The sequence below is a fragment of the Symphalangus syndactylus genome, chromosome 16 (assembly GCF_028878055.3).
Source record: "Symphalangus syndactylus isolate Jambi chromosome 16, NHGRI_mSymSyn1-v2.1_pri, whole genome shotgun sequence".
Taxonomy (NCBI): Eukaryota; Metazoa; Chordata; class Mammalia; order Primates; family Hylobatidae; genus Symphalangus; species Symphalangus syndactylus.
The window spans coordinates 81777662-81800546 of NC_072438.2; positions in this window are offsets into that span (position 1 = coordinate 81777662).

Genomic DNA, 22885 nt, shown 5'->3' on the forward strand with positions numbered 1-22885 from the left:
AATTTTTCAGCCTTTGATGTTTGTGGCATTCTTTTTAATACTGAACAAGTTTAGTAATTGTATAATTAAATAAATACAATATTACTCCTGCTATAATACAATCACCATCATTTTTCATAATATCTTAAAATGGGTGCCTTTATGATAAGAATCGAACAAAGAAACAAGAAAGAGATCATATACACTTTGTTAGTCAAAAAACTGAAAGGGTATTTTATATTTCAGCTTTAGAGGAGGCATAATTTGATGACATTTGAATGTTCTCTCTATTTAGGACTTTGTCATGAAAATTGCACTATTTTGTATGCACATTAATGTTCTTTAAGAGAAAATGTAAAATATTCCTGGATAAGTTCCCAGGTGCTGTTAAATAAGTTCATTCTGCCTCATAATTTGTACATCGTTCTCTCACACGGTGCTATTTGTATTATTGATGGGCCTATGCATTCTCAGCTGCAGGCTTCCTGTCTTTGTAAATTCTTTAGATGATCCTGCTTGTAATTACCCGTGTGCTGGGCCCTTTCGCTGTTATCTGAAGAAAGTTTTATAAATCACATTATGCATGCAGAACAGCAGTGCTGTGTGTGGACTCTATTCTTGTTCCATGTCTGAGGCCTCAACTGAACGTTGCAAAGGAGCAAAACAAATGGACAGTGACCCATCTATCTCCATTTCCTTCTGAAGGTGACATCAGTGGATCTTTTTGATTATTTAATAGCCTTCCAAGACCAACTTCATTGTTTAGAGATACATTTGTCCATGTCCTATTTGCCTTATTATTATAAATTAGTCATCCCAAATTGTATGTGGATATCATGGACATATCCAAATTTACATAAAAAATGAAGTACTATAAAAATTCATTATATCTAGAATAATGAGTTTCGCCTGTTTATTATCCTCTCTTTTAAGCAGAAATTTTAGTTGCTTCATAATTTGTATAATCTGCTAAAATATTCCCAGTTATGAGAATAGTAAGAGTTTCAATGTATCTATCAACTTAATATGTTTATAAAATTGCAACTAGTCAAATTTTTATTTTTTCTACTGAAATAAAAATATTTAGTTTGTTGTTCTGTGAATACCAGTATTCATTTTTTAACATTTCTACAATTCAGATTACCATATCTCTAATATCTTTTAGCTGAGTTATATTTAAAAGAAGCTCACTGTTGAATTCAATGTTCTGAATTTTGTCTCTTTATTCTTAATAAATGTGGTCATTTAATTAATGAAAGATGCATTGAGTATTGAATACATACCATGTACCAAGCATTTTGCCAGGCTCTGCAGATATTGTGATTTAAAACTTAAAAAATGAATGAGACAGAAATTACCTTTATTCTACTTTGCACAAAGCTTATAGTATAGTGAAGGACGTGGAAAGTTAAAAAGGGGTGTTAATTTCCAATTGTTGTTGTGAAAAGTTACCACACACTAAGTGGCTTAAAATAACATGAATTTATTATCTTAAGTTATGGAAGTCAGAAGTCCAAAATTAGTTTCACTGGGTTAAAGTAAAATGTCAGATGGACTGGCTCTTCCTGGAGGCTCTGAGAGGAGAATCCATTTCCTCGCCTTTTTCAGGTAACAGTAGCTACCTATATTGCTTGGCCTGTGGCTCCTTCTTCCATCTTTAAAATGTATTATTCCAGTCTCTGTTTCATATCACCCTCTCTGCTCTCAGTCCTCTGTTCTACCTGCAACGGTTATTATATCAAGGCTATGTATGTAATTCAAGATTCTCTCTCCATTGCAAGAGTGTTGATTTAATGACATCAGCAAAGTCTTCTTTGCCATATATCTCAATACGTTTGAGCTGCTGTAACAGTACACCACAGACTGGGTAAATCGTAATGTGCAAAAATTTATTGGCTGACTGTTCCGGAGCCTGGAAATATCAAGTTCTGGTTTCTAATGATGATTTTCTTTCTGTATCATCACATGGCACAAGGCAAAGGGTGAAAGAGCAAGAAGGAGCCCAACTTGTTCTTTTATAATGTTTTGATCCCAGCTTTGAAGGCAGGGCCTTTATGTCCTAATCACTTCTTAAATGTCTTACCTCTTAATACCATCAATGTGGCAAATAAATTTCAACATTAATTTTGGAGGGGACAAACATTTAAATCATAGCACCATGTAAAGTAACATGCACAGGGTCCAGAAATTAGGATCTGTATATATTTGTCTCAAGAAATAAACAGATGCTTGCAATAAAGGAAAATAAATTTTATAATAAGAAAAACAGATATTCTTATAGAAGCACAGAGGAGGGTAATCTAAAACAGGGATGTGGCAAAAAACAAACAAACAAACAGCATTTTCCTTTTGTTACGGTTCACTCTACCAAATTGTTTACGTGCTGTTCTTATTTTGCAGAAGACTAGATCATTTGTTGCGGTGCTTTTGCACATTCTTCATAGGTGTAGCCCCCAGGTATGGGCTTCTGCCTGTGCTTCTCTCAATTAGCATGATTTCATTGCTGCTGGGCTGGTTGCTTGCAAGACCTGCTACCTCCACTCCCTTAGATCCAATCTCATTATTTTCTAGCTCCTGTCAGAACTGTTGTATGCCGTCATATGTTGCTTTAAGGAAAACATCCATATCAATATACTTATTAAAATGTATTTGATGCTCATTGCCAAATAATAATGGGCAATTTTCCTATAACAGGTATTATATAACCTGACAGTGACTTACACTTCTACCCTTTGCACTAATGTATATCCTGAAGTTTAGCTCAACTTGAACAATATCCATTTGGTGTGAAAACCTTCCATGTTCCTTCCTTCATGAGATTATAATTGTACACAGTTGCCTGGTTTTAAAAGCCCAGCTTAAGTTCAAATTGACTGAAGATGACTTTCAAATTTCATCAAATCTGAAGTAATCTTTACTTTTTGGGAGTTTCTTAAATACGTCTCAATGTACTTTCTACCTTATGTTATTATTTACAGCAGTTTTCTATCACTGTAACTGGTATATATGCTTTTTGAAACAATCCATGATTTATTCATCTCAGTGTTTTTCAAAACACCTAATACTACATTTTAGAAATAAGATACGATCAATAAAGATAGGGAGAATGAATTAAATCTATGATATATATTTTATTCTCAATTTATACTATGTTTTCCTCCAAAAGGTATTTTAAACAACCAATAGCAGCCAAATATAACATAGCAAAGGAAAATAAATTTTAAAAATTGCTAAGGAGGCCGAGCGCGGTGGCTCAAGCCTGTAATCCCAGCACTTTGGGAGGCCGAGGTGGGTGGATCACGAGGTCAGTAGATCGAGACCATCTTGACTAACGCGGTGAAACCCCATCTCTACTAAAAATACAAAAAATTAGCCTGGCTTGGTGGTGGGCGCCTGTAGTCCCAGCTACTCGGGAGGCTGAGGCAGGAGAATGGCGTGAACCCGGGAGGCGGAGCTTGCAGTGAGCCGAGATCGCGCCACTGCACTCCAGCCTGGGCGACAAACTGAGACTCTGTCTCAAAAAAAAAAAAAAAAAAATTGCTAAGGAACCCAGAGGAAAAATAAAGACCGTGAACACTAAATTAGATCGGAAAAAAATCATTTAAAAATCCAGAGGTTATTATACTGTTGTCAGTAATGAATAAGTATTAATCAAATATCAATTTATTATTCAGTTTTACCATCAGGTAGGATTCCAGGGAAGAATGGCATAGGTAGAGTTGGGGTTGGAGGTGGGGGAAACTTGAGTTTGACTAGTGTAGAATATTCAACAGACAGCTCCCAGCAGCATTGAGGAGGTAATAAGAGGAGGAATAAATTTCAAAGCCAGTATATAATTTACAACAAAATCATTAATCCAAAAAGATCAATAGAGAGTGGAAACCAAAGTAAGGAATAAGTCTGTGGTCTATAAAACTCAGAAAGCCTCATGCCTGTAATCCCAGCACTTTGGGAGGCAAAGGTGGGCAGGTCACCTGAGGTCGGGAAATCGAGATCAGTCTTACCAACATGGAGAAACCCCATCTCTACTAAAAATACAAAAAAAAATTAGCCGGGTGTGGTGCGCAGCCTGAAGTCCCAGCTACTCGGGAGGCTGAGGCAGGAGAATAGCTTGAACCCTGGAGGTGGAGGTTGCAGTGAGCCGAAATCATGCCATTGCACTCCAGCCTAGGCAACAGAGCGAGACTCCATCTCAAAAAAAAAAAAAAAAGTAAAAAAAGAAAAGAAAAAAGAGGCAGGGGTGCAGTGGCTCACACCTGTAATCCCAGCACTTCGAGAGGCCGAGTCTGGCGGATTACCTGAGGTAGGGAGTTCAAGACCAACCTGACCAACATGGAGAAACCCCGTCTCTAATAAAATACAAAATTAGCCAGGCATGGTGGCCTATGCCTGTAATCCCAGCTACTCAGGAGGCTGAGGCAGGAGAATCGCTTGAACCTGGGGGTAGAGATTGCAGTGAGCAGAGATCTCACCGTTGGTTGCACTCCAGCCTGTGTGACAGAGCAAGACTCTGTCTTAAAAAAAACAAACAAACAAACAAAAAAAACCAAAACAAAACAAAACAAAAACAACACACACACACACACACACACGCACCTCAGAAAGCAAAGTACTTCAATGTATATAAAATGAAGATAGGTTTCAAGATGAATTGTCTTGTTATTCTTCTACTTTCCAGATGTGCCTACTGGCTATCCTAGATCAATTGAAGAGAACAGACTTTGAGGAAAAAAAACAGTTTTCTTTTCACAGTATTCCATTTTTCCCCCCATGTCAACCACCACAGGAATGAACTGAATGGTACTGATAACTAGTTCTCTTGAATTCTCTGAAAGTTTTCTAGAAAATCGAAAGTTCAGTTACAAATCTGAGTCCCAAAACATTGTATTTTAAGATGTGAAACACAAATATAGTTTGCCAGCCAATCTAACTAAAGAGATGTTGCATTAGCTGCAGGATACAAACTGAACTTTTTGATATAAGCTACAATTTTACCACTAGACCACAGCCAAAAAAGAAAATAAATCCTTATATTGACTTGAATGTTTATATAAGACCCATAATATATTTTTTAAAACATTCAACACAAGTGACACATAATATTGAGTTTGGTTGATGTGCCTGTTTTTAATATACCTCAGTATTAAGGAGTTTAATGTCATGTCACCAAATGTTATTCAGTCATCAAAATGACAACATAAACCTGATTGGATCTTCAATATCTTTTAAAATCTGTCTATGAGGCAGACACACATTTCTCAAATGACTTATTTAGTGGCAATTATATGTGTGCCTAGAGTTTGACATGCTGCTAAATGAAGTTGATTTTATGCCTCGTTGTACCTACACATCTAGTAGGGGAGGTAAACAAGGCAGTAGCCAGTTATAATATTTTTAGGAAGCAAGGAAAGGGGATTATGGAAACAAAATAACAATTATTTCTTCCATCCAGACTAGAAAACATTTTTTAATTTTCAGTCAGAAAGAATAATTTTCTCTCTTGTGGAATTACTATGATGGAAATGAATTCATAATTTAACTTTTGTTTGCTTTTTATCGGAGTCCACTGTAGCAAATTGACTCAACACTTTCTTTTGTCTTCCATGGGTTGTAGCTTTTGCATACACAAACATAGAGTCATTCACATATATGTGTACATGTGAAATTTTGAACGTGTCCTCGGAACTGGTATATCTCTTGATTGTTAGAATAAGCATCTTATGTAGATAGTGATTATAAATGAGAGAAAAAACCTGCATTGTCTCGAGACATTTCTGCATCTTCACACTTAGACAAAGTGAAGCAAAATTATTTTAAAATGAAAAAATGTGTCAAGAATCATGAGCATTTATTGTCAGTATATGAAGTTTAAATTACTACTTTATAAGCATAGGGAAATCCAGACTTTATAAACGCATATTTGTATACATTCAATTGCCACCCAACTAACATGCGCAAATAAAAGAAGCAATTCACATTCCATAAACTCGTGTTAAAACGAAAAATTTAAACCTCATTAGGAAAACAAACGACTTAAAATACCAGCAAACATAAATGGGACGATCATAGCAACAAATAAATCAAGTGGTCTAATATTCATTGTTTGCCAGGAGTCGCAATAGTGTAATTACTAATTTAACACACACACACACAAATTCACCAGCTGAGAAAACTCCTATTATAGCCAAACAAATTCAAACTTGATGAAGCATAATCAGTTGGATCATAAGGGACAAAATAAGTGTCTGTGATTCTATTCTCCTAAGGAAACAAACTTAATTGTAGCTATTAAATCTGTGGGCTATAGCACCAAACAGAATGATGCCAGATGATTAGTTCTGAAAGTTTTTGTGCAGCTGTCACCGAGGGTCCACTTGATACTGGTGGACTTGGTATTTTGTATGTGTGATAAGCTGACGTGTCAGAATTGACCTGAAAATATCTCTTGTAAATCTAAATAGATCTGATATTTAGATATAGTACAGAGTCAGAAAGGGACAAAATGCCAACTCTAAAACTAAACAACAGAAATTTTAAAACGATTGTTAGAGACAGGAAAAAATGCCTTCTTTTACTAATTGGAAAGGAATTATCTGTAGTTAAAAATCTACCTAGATGAAATCATGTTACAAACAACATGTAAAGTCCTGCTATGCTTGGAAAAAGATAGAACCAAAGAAAGTTTAACTATGGTACATAATCAATTAACATGATTTTGGGAATTAGGAGAATAAAGTGAAATAGAAGAGGTTTATCAGTCAATGCAGCTGGCCCTAAAAATACAACTAATACGAGACTGTTGTTCAGCAGATAAGCAAAAAATAAAAAAAGGTCAGACATTTTAAATATGTTGCAATGCTTAGATGCAAAGCCCTTCTATTGCTCCCAATTTTCATTCTTATCTAGCACGCCCATTAGTGTCTTAAGTAGTGATAATGTAGTAATAAAAAAAAGAATTGAGGGAAAAACTCTCACCTCTGCATCAGTTTGGGATAGAAAAAGAGTGGAAGGAAGTGAGTCTGACTACCTAGCTCTACCAGGATATATACAAGTGATTGAAAATCATTTTATTTTCAAAATAAATGGCTGTATTTTCCTGCAACATTTGCTGATGTTTCTACAATGCTGTATTTCAGAAAATTGCGTGGCCGTCCTCCTGTGCCAAAAATGGAAGTCCTGTTAGTCTTCTCCTTTCCTCATGCACGTCTTGTCAGATTGTCCAATTTTATTTTCTAACATTTTCTTAAATTCATGCTCTTTGCTTTCTGCACAACATTCTTGCTCTGACTATTTTGTCATGTCTCCATGGATTAATGAAATAACAATGAAAAATATTTGCCTCTATATAGTGTTCACGAATCCTCCCCACCCCCTCCACCACCACAGCTGCCACATGAATTATCATGAATGGAAGGCTCAATAAGCAGCTCACTCTTCTGCTTAGAACCCTTTAGGGACTCATTATTTCCAAATGCTCTTTTTCTGGACTAGGTTTTACGACTAGTTGAGTAAAGAGTGGGGTTATTCTATTCAGGCAAATGTCAAACTTTTATTGAAGCTTTAGAATAAATTCGAGTGATAAGTTTTGAGATTGTGATTTTAGGATATGTCATCTGCTCATGTGAATAGTCAGATGCAAAAAAAATAGATTTAGAGAAAATTCATTCTCATGTTTGTTTTGTCTTTGAACTTTTTCCTGCTCTTCATCTTTTTTTTTCTTTCAGCACCAATTAATATTTCATGGATTCCTGCTTATAGGAACATTATTGTAGAAATATGCCCTGGCCTAGACTATAAATTCTAAGTTATTTAGAGTGGCATCAAAGGAATCTTGCCTTTGGCTAAAAATCCAATTATATCTCCCTTTAACCTTGACATTCTAATTTATGTTTTATTAATGAAAAATATTTTCAATTCTCTGTGAAAAGGATGCTATTTCATGAATCGCTAGCCTAAAAACGTATCTCTTTTTTCTCTGCCCCTCTTCCTTTATTTGATGAGTTCAGCGCTGTCAAATTGAACTTTCTGCAGTGAAAGAAATTCTGTATCCCTTTGTAGCCATGAACCACATGTGGCAATTGAATGCTTGACATGTGGATAGTATATATCAAAGACTAAATTTTAATTATATATACATTTATTTTATATAAATTTATATGTATTATATACGTATATAAATTGTCAAAGCCACCTCAAACTTTAGCAACCACCATCCTGATCAGTCAGCAGCCATCAACTTGAGGCAAGACCTTCCACCAGCAAAAAGACTTTCTGAAGGCTTAGAAAATTGTTGGCATTTTTTAAGCAATAAAGTATTTTAAATAAAGGCATGTACAGTGTTATTTTAGACATAATGCCATTGCACACACACATACACACACATCTCTTTGTATATATAGTCTATATATATATATATATATATATATATATATATGTGCTTTGTCTGTGTATACATATATACACATATACAGGCATAGCACCTGTGGGTTCAGTTCCAGACTAGTATACTAAAGCAAACATTGCATGGTTTCCCAGTGCATATAAAAGTGATTTTGACACTATACTATAGTCTATTAACTGTGCAATAGCATTGTGTCTTAACACTGTACATACCTTTATTTAAAATACTTTATTGCTTAAAAATGCTATTCTAAGGCTTCAGAAAGTCTTATTGATGGTGGAAGGTCTTGTGTCAAGTTGATGGCTGCTGACTGATCAGGGTGGTGTGCTAAAGGTTCAGGTGGCTTTAGCAATTAAAAAAAAAAACAACAATAAGGAAGTTTGCCACATCAATTGAATCTTTCTTTCAGGAAATATTTCTCTGTAGCTTCTGATGCTGTTTGATCGCATTTTTATCCACAGTCCGACTTCTTTCAAAATTGAGGTCAATCCTCTCAAACTCTACCCTACCACTGCTTTATTAACTAAGTTTATGTAATATCTTAAATTGTTTTTGTAATTTCAACAATGTTCACAACATCTTCACCAGAGGTAGATTTCAATGCAAGAAATTGCTTTCTTTGCCATCCGTAAGAAGCAAATTTTTCATCCTGTAGTTTTATTAGGAGATTGAAGGAATTCAGTCACATCTTCAGGCTTTACCTCTAACTAGAGTTCTCTTGCTATTTCTACCACATCTGCAATTACGTTCTCCAGTGAAGTCCTGAACCACTCAAAGTCATTCAAAAGGGTTGGAATGTACTTCTTCCAAACTCTGGTTAATATTTGTATTTTCATCTCTTCTCATGAGTCAGGAATGTTCTTACTGGCATCCAGAATGGTGAATCCTTTCCAGAAGGTTTTCAATTTGCTTTGCCCACATCCAAGAAAAGAATCACTATTTATGGTAGCTATAGCCTTACAAAATGTATTTTTAAGTAATTAGACTCAAAAGTCAAAATTACTCTTTGATCCATGAGCTGCAGAATGGATGTTATGTTAGCAGGCATAAACAACCTTAATCTCTTTATAGACCTCCATGAGAGCTCTTGGGTGACCAGGTGCATTGTCAATGAGCAGTAATATTTTGAAGGAACCTTATTTTTTCCTGAGCAGTAGATCTTAAGAGTGGGCTTAAAATATCCAGTTAACCATGCTGTAAACAGATGGGCTGTCATGCAAACTTTGTAGTACAATTTGCTGGGCACAGGCAGAGTAGATATAACGTAATTCTTAAGGAACCTAAAATTTTCAGAATAGTCAATGAGCATTGGCTTCAACTTCAAGTTACCAGCTGCATCAGCCTCTAACAGGAAAGTCAGCCTGTCTTTTGAAGCTTTGAAGCCAGACATTGATTCTATAGCTATGAAGGTAGCCATGTAGATGGCATCATATTCTGTAGTTATGAAGGTAGCCATGTAGATGGCATCATAAACCAATAGAAAGCTGTTTTCTCTACAGTGAAAATCTATTAGGTTAGCCATCTTCATCAATGATCTTAGCTAGAACTTCTGGACAACCTGCTGCAGGCTCTACATTAGCCCTTGCTGCTTCCTCTTGCATTTTTATGTTACAGATATGACTTCTTGCCTTAAACTTCATAAACCAATCTCTGCCAGCTTCCAACGTGTCTTCTGTGGGTTCCTCACCTCTCTCAGCCCTCACAGAATTGGAGAGAGTTTGGGCCTTGCTCTGGGTTAGGCTTTGGCTTAAAAGAATGTTGTGCTGGTTTGCTTCTTTTTTTACAGACTACTGAAACTTTCTCCATAAGAGCAACAATGCTGTTTCACTTTCTTATCATTTATGTGTTCACCGCAGTAGTACTTCTAATTTTTTCAAGAACTTTTCCCTTGTATTTACATTTTGGTTAACTGTTCTGTGCAAGAGGCCTAGCTTTCAGCCTATCTTGGTTTTCAGCAAGGCATCCTCACAAAACTTAATCATTCCTAGCTTTTGATTTAAAGTGAGAAAGATGTGACTTCCTTTTATTTGAATATTTAGAGGCCATTGTAAGGCTATTTATTGGCCTAATTTCAATATTGTTGTGTCTTAGGGAATAGGAGGGCTTGATGAGAGGGAAAGAGACAGGAGATGAGCTGGTCGGTGGAGCAGTCAAAACCCAGACAACTTTTATCAATACGTTCACTGTGTTATATGGGTGTGGTTTGTGATGCCTCAAAATAATTACAATAGAAATATCAAAGATCACTGACGAAAGGTCGCCCAGACCAATATAATAATAATGTAAAAGTTTGAAATATTGTGAGAATTACCAAAATGTGACAGAAAGACATAAAGTTGGTACATATGATTGGTAAAATGGCTCTGATAGACTTGCTTGATGCAAGGATACTACAGACCTTCCATTTGTAAGAAAACAAAAAAGAAAAAAAAATCTGCAAAGTGCAATAAAGTGAAACACAATAAAATGGGGTATACCTGTGTTTAGAATTGAATCTACCATGTATTCTTATACCAATAGTCCATGGTTTGTAGGCAGCAATCTAAATCAGAAGATGATAGGGCTGGTGAAGATGCTGTAGCATTACCAAATATCTCTTAACAGGACTTTTGTGTTGGTGGTAAACATTTCTGCACATAAGAGAAATCGAGGCAAAACAATACTGTGCATTATCTAAAATGGTCATAAAATTATTTCTGCTGTTCTCTCTGTTGAGGGCAACACATTAGGCCCATTTACCGAAGGTCTTTGATGTTGAAGCCTTTCGGTTCTAGAAAAGGTCATTTTTTTTCCCCAAGAATTTCTTCAGAATGACTATGATTTGCCTTGGCCAAATTGTATTATAAGCTCACGGATTTACAATTGCTGAGGACTTTCAATGGTCTCTGACATTATTTGTTATCTAAAAACTTCATCTTTATTGACTAGTGTTTCAGAAGATTAAGTCTTAATGGTATGAATTATATAAGTTCCTAAAAGATATGAAATTTTGAAGGGTAATTTCAGTGTCAGTCTTATTACACTTTTTAATTCTCATATATTTCCAGGCAATTAAATTTAATTTTTAAAGTTCTGCTTCTTTGGTCACTTTATATGTAACGTAAAAATCTTTGTAAATTAAATTGAAAGTTTTAACTGGAAACCATTTAACTGGAAACCTAACATTCAAATAAAATAATGCACGAGTAGAGCACAATTGACTTTATTTGATAACAGTTGCATTTAGCAAATGCATTTATGAAAATAATGCAAGCTTTAACAATATATACAGTAAAATAAGATAAAATAAGCTTTAGTGTAGACATTGCCCAACCTCAACAACTCATTGTCAGTCTTGTTTCTACTATGTTCTCATTTTCTTCCCAACCTACAAGATTCATTTTGGAAGAAATCCCAGGCATATCTTTTCATTTAAAAATATTTCAGAATACATCTCTAAATTACCATAATTCTTTAAAATAACTAAAATGTTATTAACCTTGATTTTAAAATTAACTATAACTGCATCAATGGTCAGTGCTCAAATGTTCTTATCTGACTCATAATTTATTTATTCATATTACAATACAAACAAATCTATACTTTGCAAGTGGATGATACTTCTACGTCTTTTTCTCTGTCACCTCTGTTTCCCTCTAGTTATGAATACAAATTAAAACACAACGTATTAAAACATGGAATGCAGCAGAGATGCTCCTCAGAAGTAAATTTATAGTAGTGAATGACTACATGAAAGAACATACAGATTTCAAATAAATAATCTTATACAATAAATAACTAGATTATCAGGAAAAAAATGAGACCCAAAACTCCCAGAAGGAATGAAATAATAAAGATAAAGTTTAAAAATGTATTCAAATAAAACATAGAATGGAAAAATAGAGAAAATCAATGAAAACAAAAGTATATTTTTTTGAAGAGACCAACAAAATTGACAAATTTTTAGCTAGATTGACAAAAAAAAGAAGATTCAAATAACAAATTGGTAACAAAAGAAGGGACATTACTATTGACATTACAGAAATTTTTAAATATTTTAGAAAGTTCTATATATAATTTTATATGTCAAAAAATCAGATAACCTAGATGAAATGGGCAAATTCCTAGAAACAAATAAATTAACCAAATTGACTCAAGAAGAAGTGGAAAATCTGAACACATTTAGAATAAGCAAAGAGATTGAATCAATATTAGAAAACCTCTTAACAAATAAAAGTTCATGACCAGATGGCTTCAATTTGTTAACTTTACTAAACATACAAAGAAAGCTACTACCAATCCTTCTCAAACTCTTTGATAAAAGAGAGAACACTTTCCAACTCATTCTATGAGACCAGCATTACCCAAGCACTAGAGCCAGATAAAGACTTCATAAGAAAGGAAAACTAACAGACCAGCATCACTTATGAATGTAGATATAAACCTTCTCAAATACTAGTAAACCAAATATAACAGCGTATTATATAGATTATATACTGCAGCCAATTGGGATTTATCTCAGGAATGCAAATTTGATTCAACATGAGAAAACTAATCAGTGTAATACACCACATTCATTGAATAATAAAAACAACAATTGATTATCTCAACTTATCCTGAACAAAAAATCTATACCCTTCCATAATAAAAACATTAAATAAGCAGAAATAGAAAGTAACTTCCTCAACATGATCAAGTCCATATTTTAAAAATCCACAGCTAATACAATTGTTGTGGTGAAAGTCTGAAAGCTTCCCCTAAAATCAGGAAAAAGACAGGAATGCACACTTTCACCACTGTACTAGAATTTCTACCCAGGGAAATTTAAAAAGAAAAAGAAATAAATGTCATTCAAATTGGGAAGAATATAGTACAACTTTTTCTACTGGCAGATCACATGATCCTAAATACAGGAAATCTAAAAAAACACACAAAAAAGCTACTAGAATTAATAAATAAAATCATCAGCATTGCAGGATACAAGATCAACAAGCAAAAATCAGTAGTGTTTCAAAATATACCAGAAATTAAAAATTTAAATTTAAAATTTTAAAAACTATGAAAGTAGCATCCAAAACAACGAAATAACTAGAAATAAATTTGGTTATGTCTAGTGGGGTGCGTGATGGTGGTGATTAAAGATTTGTATACTGAATTTTGTAATTGCTAAATGATATTAAAGACAATCAAAATAAGTAGGAAAAATATCTTGGGTTCATGGATGTGAGCCTTCATATTTTATTAAGATGTCATTACAACCAAAAGTGATCTACAGAGTCAATGTAATCTCTATCAAAATTCCAATGGCCTTTTTTTTTTTGCAAAATGTAAAAATCAAATATCAAATTCATATGGAATTGCAAGAGGCACAAGATAAACAAAATGATCTTTAAAAAAAATTGAGGACTCACACTTCCCTGTATCAAAACTTACTATAGAACTATAGTAATCAAAGCAATGTAGTGCTGGCCTAAGGACAGACATACCAATGTAATAGAATTGGGAGTCCAGAAATAATTCCATATGTTTGTGGTCAGTTGATTCAAAAATCAAGAGGGCCAAATGACTAAATGGGAAAAGGAAAATCTCTTCAAAAATAATGTTTAGACAACTGAATATCTACACGTAAAAGAATAAAACTGGACTCCTACCTCAAACCGTATAAAAATTAACTGAACATGGATCATTGGCATAAATATAAGCACTGAAACCATGAAAGCCACAGAAGAAAACATGATTAAATCCAAATGACCTTAGATTTGTCAATGAATTCTTTAGCTATAAGACCAACAAAATTAAGCAATAAAAGAAAAAAAACTGATAAATTGTACTTCATCAAAATTAAAATCCTTTGGGCATTAAAAGAAACATGTATTGTTTTTCTAGGTTTCCTAAGACAAAATACTACAGACTGGGTAGCTTAAACAATATAAATTATTTTCTTATAGTTTTGGAGACAGGAAGTACAAGGTCAAGGTGTCTGCAGGTTTAGTTTCTCCTGGGGCCTCTCTTTTTGGCTTTCAGATGGTCACTTTCTCACTGTCTTCACATAGGTATTCCCCTATGAGTACATCCACGGCCCTTCTTCCTCTTCTCATAATGACACCATTCCTATTAAATATCCCACAGGTATGACCTCATTTAACCTTAAATTCCCTAACTTCAAATACAGTAACATTGTGGGTTAGGGTTTCACATAGAGTAACACATTTCACATTATCAAGAAAATGATAACCTACAGAAGAGGAGAAAATGTTTGCAAATCATATCTCTAATAAGTGCCTTATACCCAGAATATACAAAGAATATGTACAATCAACAACAAAAGGACAAACAACCCAATTTAAATAAATAAATCATGGACATGTGTAGACATTTCTCCAAAGATATATAAATGGCCAATAAACACATGAAAAAATGTTCAGTGTCATTAGTTATTAGACAAATGCCAATCAAAACCACATAAAGTTACTACTATCAAACCTGCAAAAGTGGCTATAATTAAAAACATGGAAAAAATTATTGCTATAGATCTGAAGAAATTGGAGCCCTCCTTAATCGCCGGTGGTAATGTAAATCATTCAGCCTCTGTGAAAATCAGTTTGAAATTTCTCAAAAAGATAAACATAGAAGTAACCACATGACCCTCACAATTCCACTCCTAGAATAGAAAACTATGTGCACATGCATGTTCACAGCAGTGCTATTCACAATAGCCAATGGTGAAAACAGCCCAAATGCCCATCAATGGTTAAATAGACAGACAAAATGTGATATACACATAAAATGGAATATTATTTGGGATATTATTCACCCATGAAAAATAAATGAAGTACTGAGACATGCTATAACATGGATGTACTGCCAAAACATGTTAATTAAAAGAAGCTATAGAAAAAAGGACATATGTTAGTGTATTTGCATAAAATATCCTAAAATCCACAGAGAAAGTATTCAGATTGGTGGCTGTCAAGGAGTGAGTAGGAGCAGAAGGATGAGAAACTGCTTAATGGTTGTTTTAAAATTTGACCTGGTGGAATTGTTTTGGCACTAGATAGAGATGGTGGTTGCACAACCCTGTAAATGTACCAAATGCCACTGAATTGCTCACTTAAAATGCTGTATTATATGTTATAAAATTTTCACCTGAATAAGCTATTTTTTAAAAAAGAAGTGAGATTTCTCCTAATTAACTGTCTTATGGAAAATATAAATGAGAAGTATCTCTATTCACATATTGCTCCTGAATCCCAAAGGAAAACCAAGTGCTAAAATACATTAAACAGTTTGTGAAAAGTAATCTGTGCAAACTCATATTTATAAATTCACTGAAAACCATCATAGTAACAAAATTCATATTTCATTTAAAAAAATCCATACTTGTCAAAATTTAGAAAAAAGAGGAACTCTTTCTAATCTCAGTGGAAATGGAGCTCTACACAACCACACTCAATCAGAAAATACATTCAGGAAGTAAAGTGACTTGTGCTCCTGGAATTAGATGAAAATTGATTCTGGATCAACGTTAGAATAGTGTTGTCTTCATGCCAGGGACTCTTCTATAATGTTGCAAAGCTAGTTTCTAGCATGATTTACCTGGAGCTTTTTTGTATACTTTGCTAGTGAGAGGTCTTATGTTCTGAGAGTAGTTACCAGTTTATGGTCATTTACAAAATTAAGAGAACTTTTTTTCTGGAATTCAATTTTCTGTCCCTAGGATGTGCACCTCTTCATCATCAGACAAATAGACTTAAAGACAACTCGTTGTTACTCTCGTCATCAATAAAGAAAGAAGAAGTAAAGAAGGTAAAGGTAAAGAGGATGTAAAAGTTATCACTTCAAGACATTTTCCAAAAGTTTTCACATAATGCCACTGTTTACACCTGACTTGCCATTATGTGGACATATGAATACATCTAGTTGTAAAGAAATCCTATTATTTGTCATTGTCATCATTACATGTGCCCATATACCTAGGAAGAAATCAATGTCCAAATGTAGAGGGATTGGCATTGGGATAGGCAAACAGCAGCCTTTACCCATAGTCTGCTCCTTTGGTTACCAATACATCCATGGATATCCATTTTCCTGTATATAGAACACATTTGTCTGCTCCCCAAGGAGAACAGTTAGTATGCCATCCATTACTCACAACTATTTGCAGCCAAATGTTCACAATCACTGAGTAACATGCAGTTCTTTCTACTAGATGCAGATAAGAGATTGCAGTATCCTGAAACCAGATGCAGATAACAGGTTGCAGTATCCTGAAACCTGCAAACTGAGACACTAGTTACTTGCACCATACACACGCAATAAAATGATGATATAAAAATACATATTTCATTGAGAAAACCTGGGAAACACATTAGCGGATAGCCAGTTGGAATTAGCAAATAATGTTCAGCATAACAAATAGAGACTCTACTTTGTTAGTAGAGCAAGTTTTCTGTTTAGACTACACTCTAAGCTTTTGATTCTTCTCTTTGGGAGGATATCCTTTCTCCATTGTACATTGTGACCTTTTCATCATGCATTGTACATTTGCCTTTGGGTCAACATTCTTGAGGGTCATAGAGATTTCGTAGCCCATTTCATGCTGATGAAATTTGGACATGCTATAACATGGATGTACTGCCATGGGGATTCCTTAAGGCTTTTAATATTGTGTCCAATTCAGATTTATTTTTCAATAAAATTTCTTGAAAAATGTAATAAATTTCTATTTGCTTCTAGTCAATTATATATGCAAATAATCACAATCAAAGTCTTTGTCTAAACAGACTTTTTTTTAAGTGTGAAATCTTCCTAAATGCTTATTTTAGCCTCTTGGCTCTAGCCATCCTCCTTGTAATGTAGATGCCATCTTTATTACCAAGCTCATAATCTTTACAGAGGAGGATGCAAGTCTACTAAATTTGTGGCTATGCAGACACTCTCTCTTTGGTTACAAATTGAGATAACAGTGAAGTTAGATATTTCAACCCGGAAAGTTTTAAAATCTCCTATTGTAGATTTCAGGCAGAGAAAGGCTCCTTTAGCAAAGCTCTGTTTTGTTTCTCCCTTTGTATCCCATCCAACCTAGGCATCAATCACTCAATCATTTGTAGGATTTTTCTAGTAGATTCGAGAAATAGCACCAATAAAATTTCAAAAATAAGCAATTATTTTTCCTAATACTATACCCTAAGTTAATATGTAATTTTTCTGCCAAGGTAAAAAGATAACTTACTCAATAAAACATGACAAGGGTCACCTGCTTTCCTATCTGTGATATATATGCTCCTACCTCCCACCACCCTACTAATTACACAAACCAATTACATGGCTTAGTTTTCTTGAAAAATGGCTCTACTGGTACCATATTCTACAACTGTATGTGTTATATTTGGCTATGAATAATAGAAACACAGTAATAGTGGCTTAAAATATAGAAGTTTATTTCACTCTTACGGTAATATTCACATGTAAGCAATCAAGTCAGCCATGAATCAAGCTACTTTCCACTTCCTTCTCTATCGTGGCCATCATAGATCTCACCCTCATGATCCAACATGAAACTCCAGCCATCATATTGGCTAATTGCAAACAGCAGTGTAGATGATACAGCAATACACTTCATGAGCTCTGTAGAAAATTTCTCAGGAGGAATTGTTATGCAATAGTTCTGCTTTCATCCTTTAGTCACATGCCACTATTCAATGCAAAGACGAGAAATGTATCTTTGATTTCAGTTGGTCATGACATCAACTAGAAATTAATGGTGTTGTATGGAGGAAATTTCCATAGGGAAGACAACTAGCAGTCTCTGCATAGATTTCTTCATTGTTCTTTAAATCCACCGTATTATACAATCATTTTAACAATTAATGAAATAACCTTCACATGATATTAGGAGGCTTTAAAAGGAACTTGACCTGCCTGACTTTGGGCTTTTTGAAATTTATTTCTATTTTATAACTTTTATCCATCACCATGCCCTGTTTCTTGTGATATTTCATGGGTCTGACCTCAAATATAAGGAGAATATTAAACAAATGCTCTTGATTATTCAGTTGGCAAATATTAAGGGCAGATGTAACATAGATTTAAAAAAATTAATTTCTATATGAACAAATGGAGACTGAGTTATTTGGCTAGATCTTTGCTGATGTGACACAAAACAAAGAAAACAGAGATAAAAACAATGTTTAATATACAATTTAATTATTCTTTACCCAGTAAGAAATAAAAATTAATTTTTCGATATGTAAGTGCAAATTGACAATTTTCTGTGGTTCTTTAGAATATATATGTATGTTATAAACAGTGAGATTACTGGCAGATAGAACTTAGCTTTCTCTTGAGTTAAGCATTTATTGCATATCCAATCTGTGACAAATGCTATAATAGGTAGCAGAGCTCATAGGGACCAACATACACATGTGCCTGCCTTTTACCATCATTTTTACTTGTGGTTCAAGGTGCGCTTTTTGATTCTATGTCCCCAACATGCTGCTTCCAAACAGTTTCTTAAAAAGTTCTGTTACTATTAAATTGCATGAAATCTTAGAACTTCATATAGTGCTTCCATGAGGGAATCCCTCTCTTGCATTAATGAGGAAACTAATCTTCTTCCAAATCTTTAATCCTGAAAATATGAGTCCAGAAATTTGAAAAGTATAAGAAATTACTGTAAGCTTAGCTATCAATATAGAGAGGTTGGTGGACCAAGAAATTCACTGACATCAAATAAAAGGCAAAAACAGGAAGTCTAACAGGTAGGACTAACAGGCTAAGCTCACCCTTTCTGGGAAGCTGGAAAGGATCACCTAACAGAGAAGCAGTCAGAATCCAGTCAGTTTTGCTTGCAGCCTTTGCACTGTTACAAGAGTGTGATCCAGGCCTGCTTTACTGCTAAAAGTGAGTCATTTTGTGTGTGTGTATGAATAAAACCAATACTAATAGATTTGTGCAGGTAGCATTCTTTATAAAAACCTATGAGTGGTGTTCCAAGAAATAAGTTTTGGAAGCAAAATATGACCTTAATTAGGCAATTCTGCATATGAGTATGTGTAGGAGGCTAATGCTGCTAAGAGATGCCAATGTTGCAATAATCAAACACTATCTTGAGTGTTTCCTGGAACTTTCAAGAATTTGGGTATTACCTGTAGACTATAATTTTTTGTAGCTACTATTAAATATACTTTATTAAGCATTCTTGATATCCATATTAATGAGTAGAATATAAAGAACACTGAAAATATTTAAGAATAATTTATGATTTTGTGATTCTCTGATAATTTGGGAATTCTGATATCTCCTCCATCAATCCTGAAAATTACTTTCTGTCAGGAATTTGAGACACCGTGAACTCCTTCGTAATCTCTGTTAGACTATAATTCTGGTAGACTGCAGTTATCATTTGTTTGCAGACTTCATTATCTCTTCTCTAATTTGAATAACCCTATTGTCTGTTTAAGAAATGGCCCTTTTGTCATTGCACATGGTCTTCACCTGATTAACTGTCATTTCTCATTTCTGTGACCACAGAGAATAGGTCAATGCCCCACCTGTGGCAGATCATGCCTGACTCAAGCATGATCTACCATGCCTTTCCCTGGATGCCGAACTTAGCATCAAGTTCCTTCCAGAGCCAATATTGAGACAATACCAATAGAAATAAAAGTTTAAAACTAGAGGAACAACTGGGCTGAGTACACAGATTTTGCCTTCTTGAGAGATAGCAGCTACAGCAATGAGCATACTGTTTTGTTTCCCACACTCTCCCGAGGCCCATGAGTGAAAACCTCAGTACTCCATAGCACCAATAGTGCTCTGTCAATTGAGTGAATGAGGGAGAGAGTGGAATGATTGGCAAGTTGATGACCAAGAACATATCCTTGAGAAACTGTATTATGAACTCAATTTAAGATTGATATTGGTGTAATCTCTCATTTATAACATAGAAATATTTCCATAGCAAATAAAACAAATTTTGTCTGTGTGTATATTCATTTTCTTTCCACTTGCTGGAAATGAAATCAAGTCCAAGAAAGAATAATATTGAAGCTAAATTGATTCTTGCATATATAAAGTTATTCCAATTGCTAAAAGTAATTTCAGGAGTATGTTTGAGTAATGAATGTCTCTCTTTTTAGCGTGACTATATCCATAATAAAATATCACTAAACATATCTCTATTAATGCATTTTCTTCTTAAAAGATTGAGGAATTAAACTGGATGTGGTTAATGAAACTTACTTTAATCCATCTTGTAAAACACACTGATAAAAATCTGTTAAATTCCTCATTTAAAATATCACACGTATTTCATTTAGCTACTACGCTCCTGAACTTTTTATTCACAAACTAAATTAAAAGTAACAATAAATTAAACTAGTCTATAGCTTTAAAAGAAGAAAACTAATATTATTTTTTGTTCAGTTCCCATATGTTCTTAAGTATTGCCGTTTGTCATAAATTTCATGTTTTCCTTAATTAACTCTATAAATAACACATTAAAGTGAAATACTTGATGCAAATTAAAACTAAAGACTAGTAAAAGCTATACCTGTCTAAGGGTTTGTCAGCTAAATTATACCTTCCACCATAGGTGTCAGTATGATGCCTCAGTTGTGTTTCAAAATTAGAAACACAAAAGGCTAAAAAGACTAAAAGCTCTTTTTTTTTGAGATGGAGTCTCCCTCTATTGCCCAGGCTGGAGTGCAGTGGTGCAATCTCGGCTCACTGCAACCTCCACTTACCAGGGCTTAAGCAATTATCCTTCCCTAGCTTCCCGAGTAACTGGGGCTACAGGCACCTGCTTGGCTAGTTTTTGCATTTTTAGTAAAGACAGGGTTTCACCATGTTGGCCAAGCTGGTCTGCAACTCCTAAACTCAAGTGCCGCCTTGGCCTCCCAAAGTACTGGGACTATAGACGTGAGCCACCATAGCTGGCCTAAAAACACTCTTTTTAAGAGAAATGCTATAGATTAATACTTCGGTCATGTTACTTCTTTTCTCTTTATAAGTCATATCCACCTTTAAAGAAATATTTGAAGCCTGACTTCACCTATGACTCTAGGCCTTATTTTCATCTTACTTGTAGTGCCACATAACAGAGTTTGCTTCTGAAATTATAAATTATTTTTTAATTTTTCCTCTTTGTAGCTCTCGAATTATATTCCCAACTATTTGAAGACATTGACTTAGGTAAATATTATTTAAGAATCTCTATTGTGTCTGATATAAAACATAAAAATATACTTCTTAAAATAGAAGTATTATAGAAATACTACAGTAAAATAAAAGTATAATATAGAATACATTATGGGTGATTTTAAATAATGTTGAAACAGGAAAATTATTTTTCAATATTAGAAAATCCCAGAAGTCATGAAGATTCATAATTTTGTCTATATAACATTTTTAAATCCCTCATTTGGAAAAAATTATAAATAATTAGAATAAAGTATAAATGATGGTCTGGAAAAATATTTGCAATTATCTCAGAGACCAAAGGGCAACTTCCCATAATACAGATTTTTTAAAATGTTATACGTTACTGAGAAAAAGAATAAATTTGCCAATAACAAAATTGGTGAAGGGAAACAAATAATTGGGCCTTTAGTAAATAAAAATGATATTTATGATCACTCATAAAATAGATACAAATAAAAACTATAGTAAAATATAGTTATTTTAAGAAGTAAATGATTAGCAAAGACAGAAAAACGTGGCAACAGATAACAAAGTTTAACACAATTTAAAATAGTAAACTTTCCCTCAGCTGCTCATCACATGCCAATTTAAAAGAAAAATCTACTCCATAGCACCTATGAACATCGAACATACTCTACAGTCTATTTAAATAAGCTGCACATAACAAGTGTCACATAGCCTACATAAGCACAGTTTTTCAACTTTGAGGCTCCACCTTTCTCTAGATTAGTCATGAACTTCAGGCCCTGGGGCCAGGAATGACAGTGCTTCTATGCCAGGCCTTCTCCTCCTCCTTTACTCCCTTCCTCCTTCTTTTCCCTGTCTTCTTTTTCCTGTTCATCTTCAATTTTATCTCCTTCCTCTTTCTTATCCACATCTGCTTTGCATAAAACTTTTGTCAAACTGGTGAGAAACAAATCTTCCTTGAAAAAATTATCCACAAAATGCAAAGCTCATTGATAATGTAAAACGTTAAATTCTAAAACTCTGTTTGTGTTGAGGTGAGACACAGATTTTCATTTTCTTTTATTGTTTTATGGCATAAAATAATTGTATTAGGGGAGGAAGAAGATAGAGGGCTGCTGTAGTTGTGCTGGTATAATCTGGACTAGAACTCAATAATTTATAAATGTTAGGTTAATTTACAAGCAACATTCTAGTGAGTCTCCTGTCAGTAGAATTTATGGTAACTCTGATAATTTTAATGATCATAAAACTGAGGTAGGAAACAAATATGACCATTGTGTTTAGAAACCATGATCCTTCAAAACTTGTATTTCTTCCTAAATAAATACTAATAGAGACTAAAAATTAAAATCAAAT